Raw genomic sequence first — 12,666 nt, 5'->3', positions numbered from 1 at the left:
ACAACAAAGAACGGTGCACTGCATTCTCCTGGCAGTGACTTGGCTGCAGTTTCCAAGCATAGACCTGGAGGGAGGAAAGAGCTGGCGTTCAGACAGCACTGCAGCACTGAGCTCTAATCACAGCATTAAGGCAAGAATGAGCTCTGTGAATCAGACCGAGGCCTGTGGGACATTTTGTTACTTTCATCCTCTGAGCTACTTCTAGAACAAGCTCCGGTCCAGGTCCAAACGTGAACCTCACTCTACAAACTTCTGGGCGAGTCCGTCACATGGCCGGCCGCCACTCCTCCACAAGAGAGGAGTCTATTGTTAGTGCTCTGCTTTTCAGAGACAAGACGGGTCCCTGTGACGAAGAGGATGGAAAAGTAAACGTTTTTGAACTGTTGATCTGGTGAACTCCGTTCTCTTCACCGCGTCCACATGAAGATGGCTTCATTACAAGAAGTGACGTCACAGTTATCCTTCACTTTTCTTTTGTTGGACATTCAATTTATTGACATTTTCCTTTTTAGCTTTGTATTACTAGAACAGGGCTAGTATTTTTGAAAGATTGTGCTTCCCAAACTCAGTTTCCCTTGAAATATCCTAGAAATATCTTCATTCTTTTTTTTGTTACGTGCCCACTTGGTCCGAGGCTTGAAACTGCAACGAAAGGGGGGCGGGACCTCATTCCCAGAATGTAAACAGTGTCCGCCATCTTTGTTAATAGTTACTCTAACAGGACCAAGTGTCACTGGTGGGCATGTAACAAAGAAAATAATGAAGATATTTCTCAACTCAGGGGAAACTGAGGTTGGGAAGCACAATTTTCAAAAATACTCCCTCTATTCTAGTAATACAAAGCTAAATGCTAATCGGTGAAGTATTCCTTTAAAGAGAGGACAACATCCTGAGGAGAGATATGCATTCATTTAAACAATTACACCTGTATTTATCACAGTGTTTGAATTGTATGGGAATTGAAAGCAGATGAGCTTTCAAGTCTTTGTGTCCAAAAGCGAAGCCAACGATGGAAGTGCTTGAAAGCTGTATTCCTGTGAATCACCATTGGGGGCCAGTGGTTGCAAAAAGAGGATTATATGAAAGTGACACATCTTTGATGCACGTCTTTTTCAATACACATATTGTAAATAACTGTCCTGTCTGGACATGTATTGGGGCATGTGGCAGGTGTAGCTGGATGTGCATTGCAGTCTCTCACAGTGGGTTGCCACTGGTCAACATGATCAAATAAATGTTCCTCATCAACAACAAAGATGAATCTGAGTGGGTACATGCAGTGGCAGCAGATGAAATTATCAAGCAATTATCAAAACAGCTGCAGGACGAGATGATAAATACATGCAAATGAGCGTGTAGCTTAGCCTGTAGCCGGCTATCGCTAATGCAAAACAAGCACACAAAGACAGTTTTACGGTTTGTCATAATATATGTATATGTTGGCACTGCTCCTTTCTTTAGGTGAAGTTTGGTGCTGTGTCCTGCTTTATGTTGCTACTTTCAACCGTAGAAGAAGAAGAAGAAGAAGAACTACTGTAGCTGCTGAGCGTATCGGTTATTCGGAGCCCCGGACATGACATGGTAAAAATATAAAATAAATTGTGCCCACGAAATAGCTATAACGTGTGCACAAAATAGTACTTTGTGGCCACAAAGTGGGTATAATGTGTGCACAATTATTTTTTATTTTTTTACCTGGGCTCGGTGCAACCGATACGCTCAGCAGCTACAACAAGAGTAGTTCTTCTTCGGATCGTCATCGGATGCCCGTACTCTAGTGCCCGGACTAGGAGGTGCTCTCAAAAGTGGCTGAACTGATTGTTATGGACTTTTAAGGCTTCATAGACGAGGAAATGACGCAGATAGACACAAAAACGGGCTATGGCCTCTTTAATAGCTGCTTTGTTCTGTCTGATTGAAACACTTCCACCTCCAGTTGCCTCTTTCACTTGCCAGTTAACATTATATCACGTGCTGTGTGTTTGAGTTTACTTTTATTGGGAAGACAACAAGAGCAAAAGCAATTCAGGGGGTCAGAGTGTAGGTATAGAAACTATAGCAAGAAAACAACAGAGAGAAGTTGTTTTGGCCCCGAAATTTAAGCATCTACATACAGATAGTGGTTACTAATCGCATAAGACGAGACAAAATATGACCGTGTCCATGACACGTGCAAGAGGAAAGTGTCAGTTAAGCTGTCAGAATATCGATGTAATTTGCACTGAATTAATCCACGTATGAAGTATCCACATGTGGTGTTCTACCTCATGGTTACCTGGGTTTAATCTCCTCCACTGCAAGGTGTTTGCCCAAACTGCAGCTACTTGCTGGGTCACTGCAATGGAATAGCTCGACAGTATAAGCTTCACTTATACTAGGATTTTTATGGTAAAACGAAAAGCAAAACTAGTCTCATAATGTCTTATAATCGACGAATACGTGAAGAAAAATTAGTTTCCTTTTATTTAAGCTTCACTGTGTTGATGGCAAACATTGGACAGGGCAGATATCCGTAACTAAAGGTGGGTCAAAGTGATGTAAACCAACCTCTTTGAGAGGAGCTCCACGTTTATTATTAAAACAAAGCATACCATTTATTGCGGCTGAAATTATTTGGGAAATCTTAGAAGGTGCGGCAGCAGGGAGTATGAGTAACATATTCTCAAACATTGTATGACAAAAGCGTATGGCAAGTGGTCATGCAGTGATCTAATTCTTATATACACAATCAGTCTCCTATTGAATGATATTTACACAAAAAAAGAGCCAGATTTACTGGAACAATCCTGCTGTACAATGCAATGAATTGTTGTGAAAAATCAGTGTCCAAAAATACTCCGCACACACCCTGCTGCCATCATCTTCTCTTTAAACATCATCAGGCGATGGGGAAACCTGTGATGGATCAGAAGTATTTACATATCACGGCTCCCTTGAAACTTTCCCTTGCTTGCTAAAAATAAACACCTCCAAGCTGGAGGAGTGATGGAAAATGGATATCAGGTTTTGATATAAACACACACACATATATTGGGGGCAGAGGGGTCTCGCTCACAATGATTCGTTTTGTACGAGAAGGCCCCCCGGAGGCTGAGTGCGTCTGGAAAAGGAGGAAAGAACACTGGACCCTGTCTGTTTGAACTGCACGCTCAAATGAGGACTAAGCATAAATATTTCCACCATGAGAAATGGGAGAATGTTATCACATGTGGAGCTTATATACACACACACACACACACAGGGACATTTCTGGATTTACAATGTGGCATGTACAGATGCACAAATAAAATGGATCTGCGATATAAACACGTGAGTCAGGGCTGTCAGATGAGACTACAGTCATTTTCTTTTGTAACATCTTTGTTAACAATTTCAGTCGATCTGTTATGAACAGTGATTGTGTGAGTATTTGTTGCAGGGCATGAACAGGATTTGACTGCATCGTGGTATAATCCAGGCCTGTAGTTCTCCAAAGCGACTCACCATTAAGGTTGTTGAGCCTGTGAAGCAGCGTCACTGAAAATGCCTAGCAGCAGATTTTGATGGATTCTTTTGGGGATGTATTTATTGATTTAAACGTAGGGTGGGAGGTCCTTGAAAAACAGCTCATGTAGGCTACGTTTGGATTCAAAAAGCCCCTTCCTTCAGACTTCCCTTTGCGAGAACTTTCAATGATGGCAGTTTGATTCATGCATCACCAGCCAATTAATTCATTTGGGCCATTTAATATGATTTAGATGTTATTTTAAAGGCCTGCCTGTTCCACAGGTGACTGACATTTTTCATTTTTGTGACAATGCGTTCATTTATTGGTTACAATGGGAAGAGGATTTTAAGCTATTCAGTAAAAAAAATATTCCACAAAGAGATCTTCCAGCGTACCTTTAATTATTATATAAAGTAATCATATAATAATAATTTTATCATTTAATATCACCGGGGACTAAGTCATTTCAACTTATACTTGTTTATTTCACATTAAGTTTAGTTCTGAAAATTTACATTTGTGGATAATAAATAAATAATTCTACATTCTGTATTTTAGATATAGTTCATTTATATCAGACATATTTAAATGTATCTTATTTAGCATGTTTTTGCTGATTAAAGGTAAAACCAATAATTCAGTTTCAAGGGGCAGGAAGAACTGTAATTCACCCCTTTGAACTGTGGAGGGCGACATTTAACCTCTTGCTGCTCAGTCTGCTGGATTCTGTTAAGGGAAGAAGGGAAACCCCATGAGTTATGTGGACTCAGTTTTTCCCAAACCTGGTCCTTGGGAACCCCTGCCCTGCATGTTTTAGATGTTTGCCTTCTTACAGCACTGGGCTAGACCATCTCATTTCTCACAGTGTTTGACTTCTGTGTGTGGCCGAAAGGGCCACTGCACACTTGCACAGGGCCGCTGCTAAGCTTTTGGGGGCCCTAAGCATAATTGGTTTGAAAATGTACATATTAAGTAACAGAATATTGAGATGTTTTTGAGGAAAGTCACCACAGTGCTTTCCTCTCTTTGACACCATATGCTCCAAGACGCCGCGTTTTGTGCAAACCTTTGCCCAAGGATTGCGCCGAGAGAGTCCGCGAGCCGGGCTGCGGCTGCTGCACGGCCGTCATCTTGCAGTTTTCTCTTCCTACTTTTTGAATCTCTTACTTGCCATTATTACTACATCTAACTGAGGGATAGGGTATGGTACATTATTTAAAAAAACAACAGGCCTGTTCATAACTAATTTATATATATTTTTTCATGTAATAATGTAATGATTATCATGACATTTTTTATCAACCTTAATTTTTGGGGCCCCCACCAGGTACTTACATACTCTGCATACTCTGCGTATAGGGAGCTCTGCACTTGCACACCTGCAGCCTTGACTATTGAGACACAGCTTTTACACAGAGAGGAAGACACCACTTAGAGGCAGTGTTTTGTGGGTGGAGCTTTGACAGCAGGGCCGGTGGGAGAAGAGGAGAAGAGAGAAGAACATATCGGTTGCATTTTTTTTTTTTTTTTCCTAAGTGAAGCCTGTTATTGCTAGCTTTTCCAAGCTTTCAGAACCAAACATTAACACTGAAGGACCCTTAAATCATGATCAAAGTGTACCAACAGAAGGCGTCCTGGGCGTACTGTATGTTGCCATAGTAACAACAAACACCGGTCCAGCAATTATTTCCACCCACAGCCATAGCGCAGACACACGGATAGATAATATACAATTGTTATAAAAATCTCACAGAGGACCTACGTGTGAGCTATTCATTAATTGATATCATTTTAATTAATTGTAGTTCGAGTGGGACTGGACTTTAGTTGATTATGGCTGTAGAGAGCAATGCAGAGAAAGCTGCCACCAAAGTATAACAGTGAAACAAGAGCTATTACAAATAAGCAGCTATAATGCCGAACATTCTGCAGACGCAACAAAACACCGTGTTTAAGATAGAGTCCAACAGGAATCATAGTGGCACACAGTCCCATGAACACTCCCGACAGACCACTGTGGGCACATGAGGATAAAAAAGCTCCTACACCTGCTCCCACTGCCACTCCCAACTTTCCGACCAATTCATATCTGTCTATTAATTTAGCATAGCGATCTGTTGCTGTTGCTGCTGCAGAAAGTGACACCCCTACTGCTCCTGTCACCCCCATCACTGCTCCTATAGAGGCACCTGGACCCAGAGCAGGTAGAGCCAACTTTATAATACTTAAAACTGCAGCACCAGAACCAGCTGCAGTAGCACAGATTCTACCTGCTCCACTCCTGTGCCACAACAAAAATAATGACATTCCTACAGTCACGGTCAACAGCTGAGAAGTTAAAATGCCAATAAAGATGGCCTCAGGTACAGCACTGCTTGAATTTGTGGATGTTGGCGACTGTAAGGTTATTATTGGCTGCCCTGCCATGTTAAATATATCTGTTATAATTAACATCAGTGGAACAGATGCAGCATTTAGCTGCAGGTCACACGGGATTTTGCTTAGACTTGCCCCGAAAATCAATGGAATCAAAGAAACCATTATATACAACTTTGTTTTGAAATGTAAATTCAATGCCATAGTACTGTCCACTGCCATTGGTGATAAAAGAGAAACTATAAATGGGGTTATATAATTAGTATACCTGATAATACGACAAAAGGTAGGCAAAAGCAAAACCACAAAGGACAAAAATAATAATAGTAGTAGTAACATTAATGAAAGTGAAATATAAAACCACATGGGTGCGTTAACACTGGACATAACAGACAGAAAAGCTTTTAGAGCGAAACCCAGAATTAATCCAATAGCAGTGACACTCATTAGACACACTGGTCCAGCCAACGCAAGGGCCTTTCCTACCGCTGCATCACCGTATTTTGAAATCACCAAAGCATATGTCGATAAACCAATGGATATTCCCACAGGTAATGACACGATAAAGGAAAACACACCAAAATCCTTCACTAATATAGATAAGTAAGTGTTGGACATTGCCATCACTGCTCTTTTCCAATTTGCCTTCATTTGCCTCTGACGTATGGAAACCCATCATGTAGTTCTCCAACCGGTCCATGAGCAGCGTGTTGTCAGCCAGGAGCTCCAGGGCCTGAACCACAACGACTGCTGTCACTCCCAGCAGCAGACCTCCTCCAGCCCCAGACATCAGCCCAACGCAAAAGACGGCAACAGCTGACAGTGACCCTGAGGATGGAAGGACAAGTCTTACACAATTACAGCAGTAGTTCAACTAAAACTGGACTTTCAAAATACACGTGGTCATGTTGGACTAACACACTCAGGTGATGCGATTAGGAGTCGAATTCCCCGGCATGAATACATTCAGTTGGACGCCAACTGACTGTGTATGTGTCAAAGCTCCACCCCCTTTTGCTTTGACCTGGAAATAATATTAGACGAAGACAAAGATGCAAAATCTAGGCTGTTCTTCGTTCTCTGTGGTCTTCAAGTATTGAATATTTTAAAGTGTGTGGACGGTGGGAAGATTCACAGTGATGATTGACATGCGAGGCGGAGGCAAATCCATGCACTAGTGCTTTACTGTTGCTCGGCTAATGTATACTGAGTGTATACATGTAAACGGCGACGAGACAGAGGTGTTTTTCGCTTGTAACTTCACATTGCGCAGCAGCATCTCTTCTATTTGAGGTCTGTGTGCGACGTCATCATTTGTATTCCAGTGCGATGTGGAGCAGGAATAGTTCAACCTCTTTATCTGTCCAAACCAACTAATCTCTTTTCCCGCAGGGTGCCATTGTTATCTGACCACTGCAACAGAAAGTGACGCTTTGCCTGTGTCTCTTCTGATCGGAAAAGAAGGCTTTACCGTTATATTATTACAGTTGTTTAAGTTATGCTTTTCAAAGCACTTAATTTTGGATTTTTATATATCTCTCTATATATATATGTCTATATATATATACATATATATATCTATATGCGTGTGTGTGTGTGTAGACTTACAGGAGGAGAAACAGGGGTGTAGTCGCAGACATCTGTCAAATACATACACAAACACACACACACACAAATCAACCAACCTTTAATTTCATGACACTTTCCAAACAAATCAACAGCAAAGTCTTTCCAGGTGATGCTATCGTGACATAAAAAAGAGTAATACACAGATTTTGGAAACTGAAAAACAATCAATCATATCACACATTCATGAAATGACAGATATGTAGTCAAAAATAATGATCAAATCTGTCAAAATGACCTAAAATGAGCACTGCAATTTCAATAAAACAACATATAAAATAAATATACAGCATTATGTAATGCGATAAAGCTGTTTTCAGTTCACCTGCTGATCTCGTTGCTGTCTTCAGTGACAGTTTGACTCTCCCGCCTCATCTCACCGGCTCAAAAAAAGAGAGGAAAGAAAATGAAATTATTATGTAGAAAATGTGGTACTCTGGCAGTCAGTGCAAAGTCAGGAAAAAACACTGAGTCACATGCGTTACTGACTGAACTTTAGATCTGTATAATATATAAGACTTAAAGGAAGCTCACCAGTGTCTGATCTGCCCATGGTTTCTAATGCAGCCCACATAAGTAACAGTAAAGGTCATAAAAACGTATGCAACAACCATGAAAGTCCCTCCATTGACACGGTTTTTGGATACCACAGAGCTGTTCTTATCAAAAACAGGAACTTCCTTATTCTGAAAGAGGGACATCCCTCAACCGTGAGGAATAAGGATAACCAATGTTAACTCCTCATGGTGCACATTTCTGCTTCAGTCGCACACATAGAGCAAAAGGGAGAAGGTTACTCCAGCCTTCGCTTCAGCCAAATGTTGATGAAAGGATGAAAAGAGCACACCAGTCTGAAACACACTCAGTACATTTGTTGAAAAATAGAAAAACATTTTAAAATGACTGCAAGTCTTAGCAGATGCAGTGTAGAAAATAACCAAAGTGGTCATTGTTACAAACTCAAACACCACCTTAATAAAAACGGAGCACTGTTAAGAAACACCACCACCGGTGTAATAAAGCTCCCACATGGCGGTCCCACAGCACCTGTCTGTAAAAGAAAACCATTATTAACCCAAGCCCATTGTGAGGCACTCAATTTAAACCCACAATAATCTTTACAGTAAACTGCCTTGAAGCAAATGGCATGACAATTCCTATGATCCCACACAGCACTATGTCATTGAACTGGATCTTATGTTATTGTTGTTGGTAGAGAGACCCCTAGTGGCAGAAATTACATACTTTGAGTTGACCTGATTAATGTTGGGCATAAATGAAAAAAATAAAATAAAAATATTTATATGTATATATATATATAAACATAATTTGACAACAGTGAGGGGCGTCACTCAAAGTGGTCTGCACTCATATGTGCTGCATTTCATCATCAATTTCTCACTAAATGGGAACATCACTTCCAAAAGACCTGAGACCAGACCATGATTGTTTACATGTTATGTGGAGGCACACGACAAAACCAGAGGATAAATGCACACATTGTGTTGTTTAAATAAATTAAAATAAAGCACAGTAGCCTACATGGAAGAGGCTCTTTCACTACTCACAGAGACGTTCATCTTGGGAGAGATGGCCACAGCGCCACAATTCCCATCTTGAAGTGAAAGTGGTTGTCAAAGAAACACTGCTAGAGATGTCTTTTTAATGAAAGATACTGTTTATACAAATACAAATAAGACAGTTGGGCCTACAGTAAGTCCATACATCCATGTAAAATAAAGAACTTCTCAAAGTGGCACCTTAAAGTATGAAAAAGAGAGAGCGAGAGGCAGGAATGTTAATTTCACTAGTGTTATTTCTCTGGTTACCTACCAGTGATTAATGATCCATTTCGGCAAAGCAGTGTTTGACTAATTGCATGATAATGATAACTGTAAGCCGTAACACCTTTAAACTCTAACTTTATGGCAAGCTAAGATAACACTGTAAGTTGGACACCAAGTCTACTCATAGCATTATTTGAAAACAAAGGCTGTAAAGGCATTTGTTGTGGACATAACTCTATAGGTTACTATTATTATGCGTGTTTATAAATTATTTGAATAAAATGAGTCCTGTAATTTTCCTTTCCTATGTTGAGCATTTGCACACTTTAAGCCTACAATTTCCCCAGACACTATTTAGGGAAGATGCGCACACACACCCCAAAACAATTTCATTCTTAATTCCACGGCCTATCATCATTTCTGTTTCATTCCAGTGCCTTCCTGAGCGCGCCCGCGCCTGCGTTCATGTTCAGCCTACATGTGTGTAGATGCGCGTCTGCGCAAAGACATTGCACAGGTTGACATTGTATTTGGTGAGAGATTATTATAAAATATGTAGTGCTTTTGATGATTTCTATTGTTCTTTATGTAATTTGTCTGCCTCTATTTGGTCTTTTTGACCATAACATTGTGACATTATGTGTATACTGCATACTTAATCTGAAAAACATATTCGATTTGACTGAGGGAGCGTTTGTGGGTATGCAGCAACAGAGCAGAGGCAGGCGGGTGGGTGTCCAGCCATACTCCAAACTGTTTGCATTTGCCTCGTTTTACAAGTGCATTGTAGCTGTTGCCTAAACTAAATCACTTCCTGTGTGCAGCATGGGAATGTCACTGTATGAGTCTAGTGGAGCTGAGAGGCTAAATCAGTGCTGTGCTGACTCATGTGGCATTACGGGTGTTTGAATGGAATAGACAATATGCAACAATGCGCATATGGAGGCACTGACATGTTACATATTTTAACCTTGTATACTTTCGTTCATCCTCAGCGTTTGCATCAGCTGTTGCCACCTTTTTCATCGGGCTGTTTTATGGAGCAGCAGGAGGTCTGCTGCTGGGAACAACAGCAGTTGTTGTGGTTCAGTCCCTGGAGCTTCAGTCCCTGGGTCTTCTGACTGACATGGACCAGTTAGAAAACTACATGCATGATCTAAACTCTATAAACTTTTTGTCAAAGCAAGAAAATGAACATTTGCAGTCAAAAACCTACATTCAAATGGGTCACATTCACATATCCCTTTTCGCACTATTGTTTGGCTTGTTTTCCTCAATCATTTCATTACCTATAGGAATCTTCATTGGTTTTTCAACATATGCTCTGGTGAATAAAGTAAACGGTGAAGCAGCGATGGGAAAGGCCCTAACTTTGGCTGGGACAGTGTGTCTGAGCAGTGTCACTGCTATTGGATTCACTCTGGGTTTGGCTTTCGAGAGTTTTCTATCAATCAGATTAAATGTTGTCTCATTCGCCTGGTTTCATATTTTTGCAGTGGCATTAATTGAAGCACTAGCAGCACTAGCAATGGTTCTATCAATCAAGAAGTTCAAATTAAGTAATTATTTGTTGAAGCTTAAAGATTGGCTTTTGACACCTATTGCTGCATTCCCTATTATTGATAACTTGAGGTTAATTCTTACAAACACATTATTTTCTATATATCTAAATCTAAAGAATCTTCAAAAATCATTTCTTCCCAAACAAGCCACTGTAACTATCCCACTAATGTTGATCATAGCTGATGCCTTTAACATGGCAGGGCAGCCAATAATAACCTTACAGTCGCCAGCATCCACAAATTCAAGCAGTATTATACCTGAGGCCATCTTTATTGGCATTTTAACTTCTCAGCTGTTGAATGTGACTGTAGGAATGTCATTATTTTTGTCGTGGCACAGGACTGGAGCAGGTAGAATCTGTGCTACTGCAGCTGGTTCTGGTGCTGCAGTTTTAAGTATTATAAAGTGGGCTGTACCTGCTCTGGGTCCAGGTCCTGCTATAGGAGCAGTGATGGGGGTGACAGGAGCAGTAGGGGTGTCACTTTCTGCAGCAGCAACAGCAACAGATCACTATGGTAAATTAATAGACAGATACGGATTGGTAGGAAGGTTGGCAGTGGCAGTGGGAGCAGGTGTAGGAGCTTTTCTAACCTCATGTGCCCACAGTGGGCTGTCAGGAGTGTTCATGGGACTGTGTGCAGCTACGATTTCTGTTGGACTCCATCTTAAACAGGTGGATTTGTTCCCTCTGCGGAAATGTCACCGCATCTGTTCAACATTTATCATTTTATATCTGACTTGCCGCCTTATCCTCATTATAGTCACCTACACCTATGAGTCACTGTCCCCAGCATACTCAGTTACTTTCTTAGTATTGTGTTCATGTATGATTCCTCTTGGATTCAGTCTTGAAGGCGTGGTCTCACGTTTTCACTCAATACTATTGGTTATTTTGTCCAGTGCACTCCTGATGGTATTCGACACCAGTATTTATGACTCACTGTTTCAGGCACATTTTATACAACCGTTGTGTCACCCTGCAGTGCTATATGCAGCGCTGTTGTTTGTAATCTATCACAATGACCTTGTCATTAATGGAAGCGATTAGGGCCATATATGAATTTCAGACGTGATCTTGTTGAGATCAACGGAACAATGTTAATCATGTTTGTGTGTTTTAAGTTTTTATTGTGAGTCTCTGCATGCAATTATCTAAATACTGTACAGTATGTTATGCAAAGCGCTAGGTAACACAGTGATGTGTTCCACTGGTGGTGTGAATTGTACATCCCAGATGCGTTTTTTTAATTGATTTTCAATTGAGAACAGCCAGTCGTGAGCACTGTTAGAGCTCAGGTCAAAGAGCATACTACACTTTTATTGGCTGACTGATGCAGATGAGATGAAAACCTTTGTTGTTCAAATGCACAGACAGTATAGAGGCAGAGATGACGCACTCAATGGCCTAGTTCATATTGTCACTGTGCTGCTAGGCTATCGTTTGTTGACTTTAGCTCTGCTTTAGAGTAGAATTGAATAGAATAGAATAGAATAGAGGTCACAGGTCAGAGCCATCAACACTGGGTCTGTTAGCGCACCTTTGTTGTTTACTCTCTACACGAACCACTGTACAGCAGTATTGACGATGTATACATTTTTCTTTTCTACCTTTTATACAATAATACCTAATGTTGGATGTATTTTTTTCCTTATTGAACTGAGTGCAAGCCATTATTTGGTTAGTTAGGGTTAGGCCATTAATTGTTCAATTTCTAGTGTTTTAGTGTTTATTTGTTTTCTGTTCTACGATGATTTGCTCAACCAACAAATTCAAAATGATGTGTGTAATCTTTTTAAGTCATTGCATTGATATGGAGAATTATTGTC

The sequence above is a fragment of the Solea senegalensis genome, linkage group LG11 (assembly GCF_019176455.1).
Source record: "Solea senegalensis isolate Sse05_10M linkage group LG11, IFAPA_SoseM_1, whole genome shotgun sequence".
Classification (NCBI taxonomy): Eukaryota; Metazoa; Chordata; class Actinopteri; order Pleuronectiformes; family Soleidae; genus Solea; species Solea senegalensis.
The sequence above is the reverse complement of the archived record's forward strand: the minus strand, read 5'-3'. Positions refer to the sequence as shown.